The sequence below is a fragment of the Neopsephotus bourkii genome, unplaced genomic scaffold (assembly GCF_033783945.1).
Source record: "Neopsephotus bourkii isolate Nb327-2 ecotype Australia unplaced genomic scaffold, CSIRO-AGI_Nbou_v1 NB_1139, whole genome shotgun sequence".
In the NCBI taxonomy this organism is placed as follows: Eukaryota; Metazoa; Chordata; class Aves; order Psittaciformes; family Psittacidae; genus Neopsephotus; species Neopsephotus bourkii.
The window spans coordinates 3,234,479-3,250,831 of record NW_026901625.1 but is presented as its reverse complement, the minus strand read 5'-3'; the positions used below and the strand labels follow the sequence as shown (position 1 = coordinate 3,250,831).

General features: G+C 46.9%; 2 protein-coding genes and 1 long non-coding RNA gene across 8 annotated transcripts in view; 2 read left to right on the top strand and 1 right to left on the bottom strand.

Annotated features, from left to right (window-relative positions):
• The window catches only part of RHOC (ras homolog family member C), a 415,761-nt gene that overhangs the window by 272,990 nt on the left and 126,418 nt on the right, over nucleotides 1-16,353 (top strand). The window lies entirely within an intron of this gene.
• The window catches only part of KCND3 (potassium voltage-gated channel subfamily D member 3), a 128,460-nt gene that overhangs the window by 13,704 nt on the left and 98,403 nt on the right, over nucleotides 1-16,353 (top strand). The gene's annotated exons all lie outside the window — the stretch shown is intronic.
• Nucleotides 12,789-16,353, bottom strand: part of LOC133217499 (uncharacterized) — a 49,765-nt gene continuing 46,200 nt past the window's right edge. For both annotated transcript variants that reach the window (XR_009726886.1, XR_009726885.1), the window contains one exon: nucleotides 12,789-12,915. This is a non-coding gene — a long non-coding RNA (uncharacterized LOC133217499). The remainder of the gene's footprint in view (nucleotides 12,916-16,353) is intronic.

The window sequence follows — 16,353 nt, the reverse complement described above, 5'->3', positions numbered from 1 at the left end:
CACTGGGGAGAGCAATGGAGCATCGCCTGGGGAAGCCTGCTGCTTTAATCTGGGCCTGCCATCTGCGGCCAAATTAAAACACAGATCAGCTTTAGCTTTTTGCCTTCAGGACGTTGGGAAATTTGGCTGATGTACATCCCCAGAAAGCCCTTGAGAAAGGCTTGTTTGCGTCTGAAGAGAGTAGCCCTGTGGATCCAGGCTACGGGCCCCTAAGCTTAAGCTTAAATAGAGATGCAGAGGGCTCGGTGCAACTGTGGAGTCTCCTAACAACAAGGTCAAATAATTCCAGTAACAAATCTTGCATGTATGGAGGGAAGCAGTGCTCTTACTGAACGTGCTGCACATACAGCTTTGCTGAACTGGTGCGGGGACAACACCCTGGCACTCACAAACCTTGCCCAGCTGCCCTGCAGCAGATTCCCTTCTAACAGCTTCTGTTAATCATAGAATCATAGAATAGTTTGGGTTGGAAAGGACCTTAAGATCATCAAGTTCCAACCCCCCCGCCATGGGCAGGGACACCTCGCTCTAAACCATATCACCCAAGGCCTCGTCCAACCTGGCCTTGAACACTGCCAGGGATGGAGCATTCACAACCTCCCTGGGCAACCCATTCCAGTGCCTCACCACCCTCACAGGAAAGAATTTCCTCCTTATATCCAATCTAAACTTCCCCTGTTTAAGTTTTAACCCGTTACCCCTTGTCCTGTCACTACAGTCCCTAATGAAGAGTCCCTCCCTAGCATCCTAACCCTAACCATAACCCTAATCAAACAATGCATCCTCACCATGGTGAAGTACCCGGAGCTTTTATTATGGGTAATTGTTTTTCACACACTTACTGCTTTATTCTCTCTGTACACGTGACTCCCCTTTGCTATCCAAAGACACAGGCTGCTGCTGGTTATCTCTTATTGCCTGTAGATACAGGGTTTCACATCAGATGTGAGAACAGCAGACGATAAAATCTTGAGTCCCTTTCAGCCTTTAAGACCTAAATGCGCAGCCTTGATAACAAGATTTCACCCCACGCCCAGACAGCCCCTTTGTTTCTTCTCTGTACCACAGAAACACTATTATTTAGTTCTGCTTATTTCCCCACCCAGTTGCCACAAGCCTCAATTCCACGTCTCCATGCTCTACGTGCACTTTTGGGGTATAATTTGGAGACAATACGTCATCAACAGTATGCACTTTTCTCTGTATTTGATTGACCTGGAGCACAAGGGAGCATCCTCCTTAAATATTAATTACAATTACTATGGAAAGAACAAAAATAGCACTTTATTTGTCAATAGGGTAATGCAAGGCAGCTCTACTCACAACCTAATGCTTAGCTATCTGCAAAGGGAAAGCTGAAATGGGAGAAAGCTGCTCTGAGCTGCTTTCTCCTAGAGTCTATCTACTTCAGGGTCTTAGTTTGGATCAGGAATGCTCACTGAAAGCAACCTCCATCATCCTGTCCTTGCTGCCATTTGGCACACAGCACAAAGAGGCTTCAGAGCATGCAAACTGCATTCCTTCTGGATGAAATACAACTGGAAGATGCACTCCAGGAATGCATCTAATGTGTTCTTTCTGCTAATGGGCATTCAGTCCATGGACCAGACTAGGACATGGTTAAAATTAATCCTCCCTGAGCTGTGCACTGTAGGGATGCTTGGTCCCCAGCCCCGGCTCAGCTCCTGTTGAGCTGCACTACTTGCTAATGTAGATATATTTATTCTTTCCCTGCAATTGATCTCAGAACTCGCTCTTAATTATAATCTGGTGGAGGGTCTTTGGAGGTTTACACAGTTTGTTGGCCTTTTGTCATCAATACTAAATGGAGAAAAGTTCCCATTGCTTCTTTGTGACTCTTCAGAGGGAAGACAGGAGTAGGCTGCTGTCGATTTAACAGACTCTGACACCTCGGTTACTCCACTGCACAAGAGCCCTTTTCTAGTAATCAGTGTCTGGAATGAGTAGAAACAGGACTGAAATTTACCACTTTGAACATGAATCAATGAAGCATTATTGCCAACACGCATCCTTCACTGCCACACATTTCAGTTGTGCTGCTTCTGGTTCAGGAAGGCTGAAAACCTCATCCCCCACCCAGCTTTGCACCTGCGAGGTACCCTTTTTATCAAGCTCACTCTCTGGTCTCTGCATAATTAACCAAAACGTGAAATCCCTGGCTTCTGCCATGCATGTGTGTGCTTCAAAACTTCCTGCAAGACCACAGCAGTGTGTACAGATGGGCGAGTGTGGTCAGCTCGCAGGAGGCAATCACAACTTTTCCTTAGTGCCTCTTTCGTTTTGCTGCCTACTTGCATCTGCCTTACCGTCTGTTCATCAATCCAGGGAGCATCCATCATGTAAGAGGATGAGTCCTACTGAGTCAGAAACTCAGCTTCGGTTCATGAAATGAGTTGGCATCATATTCTCACCTTGGCACACTAGATTCAAAAGACTTCAGCCCTTTTAGATACTTTTCTGCTGCAGAGGACTAGCAGGCCAGGTTAAATAACAGAAACGTGCATTCGGCAAGAGAGCTGTTGAATGAAAACCTGCAAACCAGATGAAATCAGATAAAAGTCATCTCTCCTGCTAAGGGTCAAATCAGCTGGGCTGAAGGGATATGAGGGTTTGGGCTGCGGAGGGCTGAGCAGGATGAGTTCCACCACTAATGAGCTTAGTGAATAAGCTCATTACCTAATGAGCTCTATTGAACAAGCTTCATTTCCAGCCTAGGGAAAGCCTTCCGACTAGATAAAGCATAGGTAAACAGATCCATCAGTGTACACACAGAAGACTTATCTGTAACTCAAGAGCAAAGTCACGGTCATTGACTTTCTGAGTCCTTTCTGAAGGTGCAAATGTCAGGATGGATCAGAAAAGCAACAAAGAGCAGAGGCTCTTTTCCAGTTTTGACCCATCTTTACAAAGCCCGATGCACACAGGACTGCACACCAACCTGACCTGGTAACGCACCCATGTCCTAATAACCTTCTATCAGCATTAACATAGGACTGCCCTCCATGTAGGACACCACAGAGCTGGACAAGGTAACCTCCAGAGGTCCCTGCCAGCCAAAATTATCCTATAACCAAATGCTCCTGAAATGGTGCATCTCTGTGGATCTCCATCTGAAACCCCAGCATTGCTTTCGTGGTCTGGGAAGATGTGTCAGATCAGATGCCAGGTCTCGCCAGATGGCCTGAAGACAATCTGACATCCACATTGTCTTGTGGACAATACATCACCCAGAAAGGTCAGAGTCTTCAAGCAGCTAGTCTGTAAGGAATGGTCCATCATGCACCCACATGCTGTTTAGCACAGTTTTCAGTTCTGTTGGCTTGGAAGTGAAAGGAGAAAATAAGATTTCAGGAAAGGAGAAGAGGCCTACAGATGCTGAAAGAAAACCCCTTAAATCTTGTCTTCTACATAGTAACACTTCCATTGAATTTATCACTTTTGTCTTAGATTTTCAGCAGACCCCGAGGTACTGTTTAAACTATTCAGCTCCTACAGTTGTGCCACTCTCAGACACTGCCGCCGTCCATCCTCTGTGGTGGTCTAAGCAGAGATAAAATATGTTTGAAGAGAAAAAAGGAAGGAAAATGCTGAACTGTGCAGTAAAAATAACTGCTAAAAAGGTTTTTAGGAGAAAGAAGGTGCCCAGCCTTGAAAATACATATATTTAAACCCCTGCATGCCCCTCAGGTACACATCAGAGGGTAAGTAAACATGCACATAGCTCGCTTGTACATGTCAGTGCATATTCACATGACTGCAGCAGGAAAACCTGACACCAAATGTACTGTGAACTGAAAATGAATTTCAGCAGCTTTTGTGATTCATTCTTTGTCAGATACAAAGGAGGCGTCTGGAGCTGCCTTCTCACCCGTGTGCAGGGGGCTCGCTTGCTGCTGCAGCACAGAAACCCCCCTCCTCAGGCTGTGCGCATCCTTCCAGGGCTGCCTCACTGCCGGCCCCTATGCATCTCCACCTATGTAAATGATGTTAATGGTCCTGCCCGCTCTGATCAGGAGTAACTTCATTACAGTCACTGAGTCACCCCAATGAAAAACGAGTGGCACTGACAGCTAAACTGGGCTCTGTGGATTTGAATAGGTCGGGGTGTAATCTGGGAGACGTGTTATGCACTGCTTTGATGGGAGAGTCATTATGGCAAGAGATGCCTTCTGGTGTCAGCTCCTCCACGGAGCCACATCTCATCTTTCATGTTTGCCAGTGCTTTCCTTGGACATCCCAGCAATTTCCAGCACTCAGTATTAGATGCACTATTGTTGGAGAAGATTTGTGCGCCATGAATAATTCAAAACAGAGTGGGCAGACAGCACATCTACTACCTATAGCACTTGACTATACAATAAATTAAATCCACCCATTAAATCAGCATGCCATTAAGTTATGGAAGTGTTCAGGGCCAGGTTGGACACAGGGACTTGGAGCAAGCTGCTCCAGTGGAAGGTGTCTCTGCCTGTGGCAGGGGTTGGAGCTGGAGGAGCTATAAGGTCCCTTCCAACACCAAACTATTCTATGATCACAAACTGAAAAATAAGGCATATATCGGCATATCTGTGCATACTGAATGCTTCATACTTATGTGAAATACTTATGCTGAAAGCAGTTGGCAACTAAATGCAAGTCAGACGAGGATGTGTGGAATTCTGTAGGAATTAAGCACAGCTATTGCACCGTGCGCTTGGAGCAGAGACTCCAGAGGATGTGCAGGCAGACAGATGAAGCCAGTGGCCACATTAGAGCACACACAAACACAAGGGACACTCAGAACTCTTTAGTAGTCACAGCACCTTTGCTGAACTTGGTTTACAATCTCACATAGCTTAACACAACCGACTGCCAATAGTATTAGTGCAACCCAGTAAAGGAGCAGGAGCTACTTGGCAGCGCTAGTTGAGTATCTCCAAGTTGAAGTAGGCATCTTCCTTTGACCTTGATGCGTCCCATGTAATGGGTTACTTTTATCTGGTTCTCAACCTCACTGCTGGATTGCTCAGAATGATCCACCTCTTTCTCTAAAGGTTGGCATCACATTTGATACAGGATACTGCAAAACACGTTGTAGAAGTAGGATGTCTCGTGTCCTGCCTTTCTGGATAATGTTTCTCCCTCATGAGCTGTCACAGTGGCTTAGTGTAATGGGCTTCTGAAGGTGAGATATAACTGCCAAGGGATGAGGTTGAAGGGGTTTTTAGGCAGCAGTGACTTTTTCCCTCATCCAGTCCTATCACCAGGGAATGAAAGTACATCATCATCTTTGCTTCTGTGCAAGCTCTCGCTATGACTCAGGACAAAAAGCTTCATGTGAACAAGGCAGAATTACAACAACTTTGTGCTTCCCATAGCAGCCTTTGGCAGGCATTTAGGAAAGGCCCAATGACCATTTGTCAATTAGTGGTATAAATCTGTGTGCCAGGATTCTCAAAGCCAAGAGAGACTCAGATTCCACCCTTGACTATGAAATGACAGAGATCCAAAGTCTTCTCCACTGTGTTCTGCTCTCCTGAACACCCAAAAGCAGTTGAGAACTGCTGGGGAATGACCTTTATAGATGAAAAAACCTCTGATGCACTTAATCAGGTACACATGAACAGTCAGACATCCCTCATCCCATACCTGGATCACTCCAGTTACAATTCTGCTGCAAGATGGGCACTGTCTCCATCTCAGCTCAGAGACCAGAGGTCCAGAGGGAGAAGGTGACCTGACAGTGCTCATACAGTGCATCACTAATCAGCTCCATTGGCTTACTTGTGTGATGCAATCTAAATAAAATATCAAAGAGCTCCCTCTCTTCTCATAGATAAAAGGAGAGAATGGTAAAAAAAACCCACACAGGATTTTAGATGAAGGAATAAAAGATGTTCTAGAGGTCTGTGTTCCCCTGCTTTATGGGGCAAGGCTGAAAATGGTTTAGAGAAAGGTTGTTTCTTTCCCAGATGCTGATTTAGTGTTTAATACTAAAATACTATAAGTAACAGATCTGCAGAATCATGTAGCCAAGAAATGGATGTGTGTGTAAGGAAACACACACAGAGCTCACCAGATGCTGCCAAGAGGTTGGCATTGCGCTCAACCTGTGGATGGGCTGTGTCTGTTGGAGGCAGTGAAGCAGTGAAGCGGTTGTGGCTGTTCCACACCTGCCTCCCCTCCCATGGGCCTGCAACTCTTTCTGTGCCTGTTGTGGCCTTTCCTCATGCTAAACTTTGCTTATTGAAATACCGCAAGGTGACTGCCCACTTTAAGCAATCACATTCAAGACACATAATGCCAATAGTCAGAGCCACACCATAAACACTTCTATAACATGGGAATAATGGGCAAATTTCATCACCTTTCTATGGAAGCATGGTGAATAAAAGGAGTCAAGAGAGTAGAAGTTCCAGACCAGAGCACACAGCATCCAGTGGGCTCAAAAGACATCTTAAAATCAGCCACATGCAGTTCTGAAGTCCCATGGATACAGCGAGTGTATCCTTAGCCATAACCCTCCATGCATCCAGATGGGAGTAAATGAGATCGTGTGGGTATGAAAAAGATTCTTGAGGATTATGTGTAAGATGTGAAAAGCAATCACACTGCTATAAATGATAAAACATAACCATAAAATAAAACACTGAAGGCCTGAACGATCGGGCATTGATGCAAAGTGATTTTTAAATGCTGCCATTCAGATATGGTAGAAAATAATATCCCTCTTGCAAAAAAAAGCAGTACTGAGTAGCAGAAAATAAAACCCACTACAGAGAAGGCAGAAGCAGAGTCCTCCCTCCTCTGCCTAGCCCATCACTTCCAAATGTTTTCCCTTCTCAGTGTTCAAACTTCTACATAATTCAAGAGGAGTTCAATATGTGCTGTTAGATAGGTCTGTATGCAAAGAGCTGCAGCAGGATGTGCACCCGCAGGCAGGGATACTACAGGGCTGACAGATATTTTGCCCCGCTTCTCAAAAGTATCACACATGTGGACGTCAAAATAGAATTACCATAATTGGTTTAATGCATAGACATGTCAAAAACTTGCTCTTCATGTGCTCAAATACTCAGTTAAAGCTCAACTGAGACTAATCAGCATAAAGGAGGAATTCAGGACCCTTCTGGAGACACATGCACTGGGCAGTACTCTTCTACTCTGTGCCTGGGCTGATGTGCAATTGAACAATCTGAATCCTGGGCTAATCATCCACATGAAACACATTGAGCATCTCAAGGAGTGGCAGGAAATGAAGCCTTATACTTCAGAGATTGGGCTGATGAAGAGATCACATGCAGCTGTCAGGAGAACTCCTCTTCCTCCTCCCCAAGTGCCCCCCGTGGCCACCAATCCCTCACAGGATGTGCGACTCCTGATAGCAGCGTTGCAGGGAGCATCCTCTGAACCGAAGGGATATTGGCTTTCTGCCCACTGTGAATAATGGGCTTTGTCAGGAATGATCTATTTAAAAACTAAGTACTACCCAGGGTTGTCTTTCAGACAGATCACTTACAGGGTACCACGTTCACGGTGCTGTGGGCTCCCACATGGGGATAGTCAGGTTGTGGCCACAGTCCCCAGCTCATCAGGACAGCAGTGAGGCAAGGGCAGGACACACCAGCCCAGCCATAGGCATGGATCCACATGGCAAAACCTGCAAGGCCCCACGCTGCCATCAGCTTTCCCATGGACACAGAGAAAGGGGACAAAGTAAGAGCATAAGCAGCTAAATGGCAATTGCTTATTTCCTTCCCAAAAGCCTTTTACTACAGGGAGGATGAGTGTCATACTTGGTGCTCATTCATCCTGTCCTTCACACAGAGATGGGAGCTGCCTAGAAGGGCAGGGTAGGGGGAGCACAGGTCAAACCTACTTGTCTTCTGTCCCATTTAGGTGTTTGTTAGTGCCAGTGTAAGCTCAGGGTTAATTACTAACCCTAAAAGACTCTTTCTTAGGGACATAGGGATGAAGGGAGCTGCGAAGGGCCTGTTACTTCTGCTGCCTCTCCTGCTGCTTATTTCACAACCTGCATCCTCCCAGATTGTCTTTTCTCCCCTTCCATCTGAGCCATGCTCTGCTTTCCTCTCCCTTACCCAGCAGTGGGGTTGTGCTTCCACTCAGGGACTCCTGCAGAAAGAGGGGCAGTGTCCATGCTGCAGCCTCAGAGGTGACCCGAGCTCAAAGCTGTCCCACAGCTCAACTGCTCCAGCAGTTGTTGTGCTGCTGGGTCTGCAATGCTGTGACAGCTCCGAGGAGCAAACAGCTGCTGTCTGAGACAGTTCTGGTGACGTGAGATGGTTTCAGAGACAAATGTTCTCCCAGCTCACTATTGACACATGGGACGGGTAAATGAGATTTACTTTGGCATCTCATTCACTTCTCAATCCATCTTCTCTAGTACTTTTCTCCCCTCCAGCCTGTACGTGGAAAGGTCAATCGGTTTAATTATAGATGTTAGACACATACGTGCCATTTGCAGCTCTGCTAAGTGTGCTCACACAACTGGAACCTCTTGCATCAAGTATATAGCAACAGGTTTCTCATTGCAGCAAAGGTGCTCACTGGACCAGGATAGAAGAAATAACTAACTGAAGAGCAGTGAGTTTTAATGACAGTTCTGCAGCTTCCCCAGGGCTGTCAGAATATGCTACAAATGTTTATTAAAGTTCACTGCCTTCCTAAATAAACACTGACATCTCTATTTAACACAGTCAAATCCAAGACAGCAAACTGACCACACAGCACAAACCATACAGGAAAGAATTCTCTGCTCCCCTATATCCTTCTCAGTGGAGCAGGGAAACCTGTGCAGTCCCTCAGATGACACCATGTACCAGAAGAGCAGGAGCACAGCACTCTGAAGGCAGCCTTGATAGGCAGCCTTGATCACATCATTCCATGCTTCTTTAAAGACCCTGACATCCATGGATGGTGACCACAACAGGACAGCCAAGGGGTGGCACCAACAGATTCTGCTATAGATAGTCAGCCTGGCACTTGCCCACCTATAGTGTTCTTGCTAATCACTGTAACACCACCCCAGAGGACAAGTCCACTGACAAAGTGGGTACTTTTGATACCTGTCACTTCCCATTGTAGTTCTCTTTGGCATTCCCACATTTAAGACACTTTGAAAAGCAGAGGCACAAACCCATTAAGGGACTATAAATGGTTGACTGAGACTTGTGTGTTGTTTCCATCCCTGTAGAGAAACCCACGGAATCCTATAGGGGTCAAAACAAGCACACAAATTCACCACCGGTAGTTACCTTAGTCTTTGGAAATGATCCTATCGTGTGTTCCAGCAACTCTACAGCAATATAAACTTCACTTTGAAATAAAGGACACTTTAGGATTTTTAATTGCATCCTAACCTTTCATTAATTGGGCTTTATGCAGTGAGCAACATCACAATAATAGGTCTGCAACCCCTGTGTGGAATACAAATGGGCCACAAGCAGGGGAGAGCACCTGAATGTGCCGGGGCCAGCAGCGCCGTGGGAGCTGATGGACTCAGCCAGCACCACAGAGACTTCCTCATTATCCAGTGGCCTTTGGTTGACTGGAATTACTTTCAAAGCAAGCAACATCAGAAAAACATTCCCACACACCGCAGGTTTTGGCATTCACTCATCAGAGAGGCATAAAACAGCTCTAGAAAGTGATGGCTTTGGGCAGCTCTGAAAAGTCACATCTTAAATTTATCTCCGTAATAATGAGGCTAGTGAACAATTCTGTCAGCCAGATTTATTTGCACACCTCACATTGATGTTTTCATGTCATTTCTGAACTTCCCATAAACAAAGGGGTTTACAGCTAATAAAAGTAATAATCCCAAGGGCAGGAATTTGTTTATGGCTCTGGCTGCATGCGTGCAGTTTGCCTGCATCTGTTCCACAGCGCCCAAGGGACCGATGCTGCAGGATGCTCAGCATGGCCCTGGCTATGCCTGCAGGTCACTTGCATCTGCCTGCAATGCACAGAACCTGAGGGATTGTAGAATGGTTTGGGTTGGAAGAGACCTTAAAGCTCCTCCAGCTCCAACCCCTGCCACGGGCAGGGACCCCTTCCACTGGAGCAGCTTGCTCCAAACCCCTGTGTCCAATCTGGCCTTGAGCACTGCCAGGGATGGGGCAGCCACAGCTTCTCTGGGCACCCTGTGCCAGCGCCTCAGCACCCTCACAGGGAAGAGCTTCTGCCTAAGAGCTCAGCTCAGTCTCCCCTCGGGCAGGTTCAAGCCATTCCCCTTGGCCTGTCCCTACAGGCCCTTGTCCCAAGCCCCTCTCCAGCTTTCCTGCAGCCCCTTTAGGCACTGGAGCTGCTCTCAGGTCTCCCCTTCAGGAGCCTTCTCTTCTCCAGGCTGCTCCAGCCCAGCTCTCTCAGCCTGGCTCCAGAGCAGAGCTGCTCCAGCCCTCGCAGCGTCTCCATGGCCTCCTCTGGACTCTCTCCAACAGCTCCACTGCTCTTGTGTTGTCCTCAGGAGGTCTCACAGTGCAGAGGAGCAATTAACAGTCTCAAAGCCAGATTTCCTCACTTGGCTTCCTTTTGGCCATCTCAGCCTTCCTACTTCATTCATGTGCCTTACCCTTTACCACCCCTTCACATATCCTAAAGCCACAGCTGAGCAGCCTTTTGCCAGGGACAAGCACAGCTGCAGGAGCCCCACTGGGGAGCACAAAACCCTCGGTGTGGATCCACAGGGGCCAGGAGCAGCTGGGATGCAGGACCCTGCCTTGCTGCAGCACAAACCCCTCTGCCCTGCAAGCCTGGGATGAAGTCCAGGTCCTGTACGTGCCCTGTGCACAGGGGCAGGGTTCACTCCCCAGTTTTAAGAGTGAGGTTCCCAAATCCTTTTGGACATTGAGCATTCCCAGGTAGCTTTGATGCTTTCATCCTGTGACCCTCCCTAAAACACCCCTCCAGGCAGAGCAACAGCTCTGGCACCGGCTGCATTAGAGCCAGCAGCACCTGAGACCTCTCCCCACACTGGGCTGGCTGGAGATATTTCCCAGCAGAAAAGTGTTGTCTTTTGGGGAGTATGATGTCATTTGTTCTAATTCTTGTTGACATTTCATTTCTCATGCTATTAAATGAACCCCTTCAGAAGGCTGAAACAAATTTGCTACAGAAGAAAGAAAATGCATGCTTTAGGACAAATCAAGCTCATGATTTGTTTTTCTGATACGGGTAACATACATAGAATCATAGAATCATAGAACAGTTTGGGTTGGAAAGGACCTTAATATCACCCAGTTCCAACCCCCCTGCCATAGGCAGGGAGACCTCACACTAAACCATGGCACCCAAGGCTCTGTCCAACCTGGCCTTGAACACTGCCAGGGATGGAGCATTCACAGCCTCCCTGGGCAACCCACTCCAGTGCCTCACCACACTAAAAGTAAATATATGGTAATATATGGTGCAAAGCATCCAGCCAAGCTTAAACAGTGCAGCTCTATTGCACGTAATACTGTACTGGTGACTAATGTAACACCACTCGCGACTATTGATATATTGCCATTTCTCATAGAATCACAGAATGGTTTGGGTTAGGAGGGATCTTAAAGCTCATCCAGTTCCAACCCCTGCCATAGGCAGGGACCCCTTCCACTGGAGCAGCTTGCTCCAAGCATGTTTTTTATGATGTCTCATCTCAGTCTCCCCTCTGGCAGGTTCAAGCCATTCCCCTTGGCCTGTCCCTACAGGCCCTTGTCCCAAGCCCCTCTCCAGGTTTCCTGCAGCCCCTTTAGGCACTGGAGCTGCTCTAAGGTCTCCCCTTCAGGAGCCTTCTCTTCTCCAGGCTGCCCCAGCCCAGCTCTCTCAGCCTGGCTCCAGAGCAGAGCTGCTCCAGCCCTCGCAGCATCTCCATGGCCTCCTCTGGACTCGCTCCAGCAGCTCCATGTCCTTAATTTTTCATCCAGTCCCAGTATTTCTAATTAAACCAATCTTTCTCTTTGTTAGCAAGTAGAGCTGAAATGCTTTCTGTAAATATCCAGGTTTGTATCTGCAATAATACGCTGCTGGATAATGGAAGGGCAAGTGTAAGGGAACCTAAATGAATCATTTTTTATTTGAGCAATTTAGCAATGACATATTATATCAATCATTTCTGTGCTGGGTCTGTGGAGTAAGCAGATATCCTGACACGTTTTATACCTTCCTTCGAACAATATGAAATGACCTTAGGAGATAGACCAAGCTGCTAAAGGTGGCAGTGAATCTCTTTTAATGGCAAAATGGAGCAAGGAGGGAGAGGGACACCCTGGCCAGGCAGTGTGGGGCAGGAGGACACATGGGGATGGTGGATCTGCAAGCAGGGCACAGGCCATTGCTAGGGGACCAGAGGTCCCAGCTTTGGTAGCATCACGCTATGCAGAAACCCCCAAAAGAACAGCTACCATAAACACAGCTTCCTCCTGCTTTTAACTCCCAATGTGCTATGTTTCTCTTCTGTGGTGATTAAAACTCAGCAAAGTCATTAATACTGAGGCTTTCCTCACTGAATCACGTTAAAGAAACAGACTTCCTTACTTATTTAAAGGAAATAACCCCCTTTTCCCCATCTAGAGCTGATCTCATAGGGGAAATGTAATACTGACAAATACTGCCAAGGAGTGCATTTGTCTGGGGCTAACCAACAACTTTATGAACACTGTAAAACCACCATTTCTGGGGTAAACAAAGGCTGCTATTTGCAGAAATCACACAGGTTCACGATGGCAATGCAGCAAAGCAACGTGCAGGGAGGTTGTCCCACAGCACTGCAAACGTGGGGCTGAACCGTGGGGTCCTTGCCATCCCATTCCTGGGAAAAGCAAGGGTTTAGGGACAGACACACAGCCCGAGTGACCACAGGGCTCTCAATTTGCCAGCCCAGCACCTCAATGATCTGCCCCAAAACGCTAGAACCTAGGAAGAGGAAAAACTCTCCTGAAACAAGGAATAATATGGAGGGTGATGTGAACTTTTCCCTTCTCCCTTTTTAAAGTGGGATTATGGCATATAATAGCCTTAAAGACATGCCCCAGGGCCAGTCCCTTTTACAGTGAATAATACCTAATCACCCATTTCTTCCCATATAATATACTACCACCTTCTAAATTTGTCGATCTAATTAGCTCTTTCCCCTAACACTCACTATGATTAAATCTGTATTAAAGCTTTCTGTGCAGCACAGGAGCAGACACACCTGAGCATTGGCTAAATTTAGCAGAGGACGGTATTTAATGGGTTATTTTTAATGGATGCTGGAATAGCTGCATAAATGAATTCTGATTTGAGTTTTCTCAGCCTCCTTATTTTTTATCTCAGCTCCCTTAAATTGTATATCAAGCAGATTAGGAAGAATAATGGAGAATCTTACCTGGCACCATCCATCAAGTATCCTTCAGAACTAAATTAACAATGAGCACTTTATGCAAAAAGAGGAGGAAGAAACTGGGTTTCTTTACACTTCAGCTCCATCATTTTATAAGATGTGTCAGACTACACACATCTGGACTCATCTCCCAGTCTTCATGTGGTTTAAACAGGGCAAGCCTAAGGGCTGGAAACAGTTCCAAAGCATGTTCATAACTTGCATTTGATTTAGGAAGATTTGCATGTATTGGGGGTAACTAAAAGGCCTCTTTGTGCATTGTGGAGCAGTGACCTGATCCCCTTTCACAGACCACATCAAAGTTACTGTTGATATAAATCATCAGTGAACCACCAATTCCTAAGAGGTTTGTCACACACCAGTGCTCTGCAGGCTCAAGCGTGAAGGTAAAGCTGCTTTCTCCACTCAGACTGTGGGCACTCTGTGGAGCTGCAGCCCCAGAGGAGATGGGGGGATGCCAGGCATGGCACTGGGAATGCAGCCCCTGAACTCCAACAGCTCCATGGGGAAAACTGGCTCTGTTCTTTTCTGCAGAGCCCAGGAGATGCCAAAATGTTCCCTGAAGCGACAGGCTGGGGATGCAGAGACTCAGGGGTTATCTGAGCTGTGCAGAAGCACAGGATAAGAGCAGTGGAGCTGCTGGAGCGAGGACAGAGGAGGCCATGGAGATGCTGCGAGGGCTGGAGCAGCTCTGCTCTGGAGCCAGGCTGAGAGAGCTGGGCTGGGGCAGCCTGGAGAAGAGAAGGCTCCTGAAGGGGAGACCTTAGAGCAGCTCCGGTGCCTGAAGGGGCTGCAGGAAACCTGGAGAGGGGCTTGGGACAAGGGCCTGTAGGGACAGGCCAAGGGGAATGGCTTGAACCTGCCCGAGGGGAGACTGAGCTGAGCTCTTAGGCAGAAGCTCTTCCCTGTGAGGGTGCTGAGGCGCTGGCACAGGGTGCCCAGAGAAGCTGTGGCTGCCCCATCCCTGGCAGTGCTCAAGGCCAGGTTGGACACAGGGGCTTGGAGCAAGCTGCTCCAGTGGAAGGGGTCCCTGCCCGTGGCAGGGGTTGGAGCTGGAGGAGCTTTAAGGCCCCTTCCAACCAAAACCATTCTGGGATGCTATGCGTGTGGCAGATGTTCCCTGCCATGGAGATCTCCCATTGGAGCAACAACTGAGTTGTCTCAGCCCTTGAGAACAGGAGTGACTCAGGGCTATATCCTGAGTCTCAGAGAGAATTTTAATTGCTCAGTGCAACTTGCAACCAAAGAGGCAAAGCAGGAAGGATGGGAGACCTGGCAATACCAGCTCCCAGAAAAAAGGGTAACATTCTCTGATGGGATCTCTTCTAAGTCCTTTCACCGTCATTCATTAGGAAGGTAGATGGACACCACGCTGATGTCTCTGGGGCTCCTAACTGCCTTCAGAACACCCCACAAAGGTCTCAGTGTGCCTCTAATCGGAATACTTCCTGTTGCCAGTGAAGGAATTCAGTGAATCCTGTTGCAAGGGTTGAAAGTCAGTTCCTGGCCCATTTAACTACACAGCCATCTCTTTCATTAGAGTCCACTGGCAGAAAGATAACCAATTCCATCTCCATAATTACAAAGACATCCACAGCAGGAGACAATGAGGTTGTTTCTTACGGAGGATTTGAATTACTTCAATTATTGTGTCTGCAGCCTCCCATTCAGGGAGCATGAGGTTTGGGATTACTTTAGAGCAATCAATTGTGCCTGATTGGTTATATTCAATGCAACTAGATGGGAGACTGAGTTTTTGTTCCCTTTAGGCAATGCAAGCTCAAAGACCTGCAAAATCTCTGTGCCCCCTCTGGGGCTGTCTCTTGAACAGAACAAAGGCACAGGCTGCAGAAAGGAGAAACTAATAATATTCTTGGGTGTATTTATTTTAGGCTGCTTCTTCCTGAAAGCACAGTTTATCCTCACACGTCATCCCCTGAATGCGAAGAGCTGTGCTAGGGAGGTCAGTGCCATCAGCCTCCCTTTGCAGGTGAAGAAACTGAGGCACAGAATTGAAAGTGATGTTGGAAAAGGAATCACTTTTGCTCACGTTGTAGAGCCAAAAGCCCAGAACGTTACCTTGCAAGGGTAGACCTGGCTTCCAATAGAGCGCAGAAATAGAGCAGGAAGGTGTCATGAACCCATCCCTGACCAAAGCACAGATCCATTCCAGGGTGAGTTCACCCTGCAAGCCAAATCCAGGCATGCTGCAGTGTGGCTCCAGTGCAAATGAAGTTCTCGGGACTAATTAAAATGCACTTTTCCCTTTCTCTTCTCTCTGCTAGTCAATAGGATAAACAATAGGCTACTGGAATACAAAGAACTTGCTTTGTGCATTGTGGATTCTCAAAGATGCTTTACAGCATTAGATAGCAAACACAAAAGCTGAGCTGATGATGTGTTTATTTGTGTATAAATGTGTTCCCCTGGTGTCACTTTTGGCACAGAAGAAAAGAAATATGTTTCTGCCTAAACACTTCAAAATGGCCAGAGGATTTGATCCTCATTAAAAGATTTGTAATCCTGTCTCTGGAAGGCATGCAGAAAACCGGGTATGCCTCAAAAAACTACAACACATTAATGGGTTTTACATCATCCACGCCTGTTCTGCCAGACCTCCAACTTACATTTAACTTGAAGCATAGATACGAGCTTGGACTGGATTAAAATTCCACAATGAATTCCACAATGAATCTCTGTCATCTCTGGGAGCCGTGGCCAACGTTAAGAACTCCAACAAATCTCTGAGCATCTTACTGGCTCCAAGCTTATTGAATTTCCTTCAAGTTTCCCCTGAGAAAAGATTGTTTTTCCCTTCATTTCCACCTCTGATCAAAGCCTTAACACCCACGTCAGATCACCCCATTAAACTAAGACCAGGTAACACTTTCAGGTGCGTTTCTTCATTAGCCCTAATGGGGGAGGTAGGAGAATTGTAATTTTTGAGTAAAACATGTATTTATGAAAGC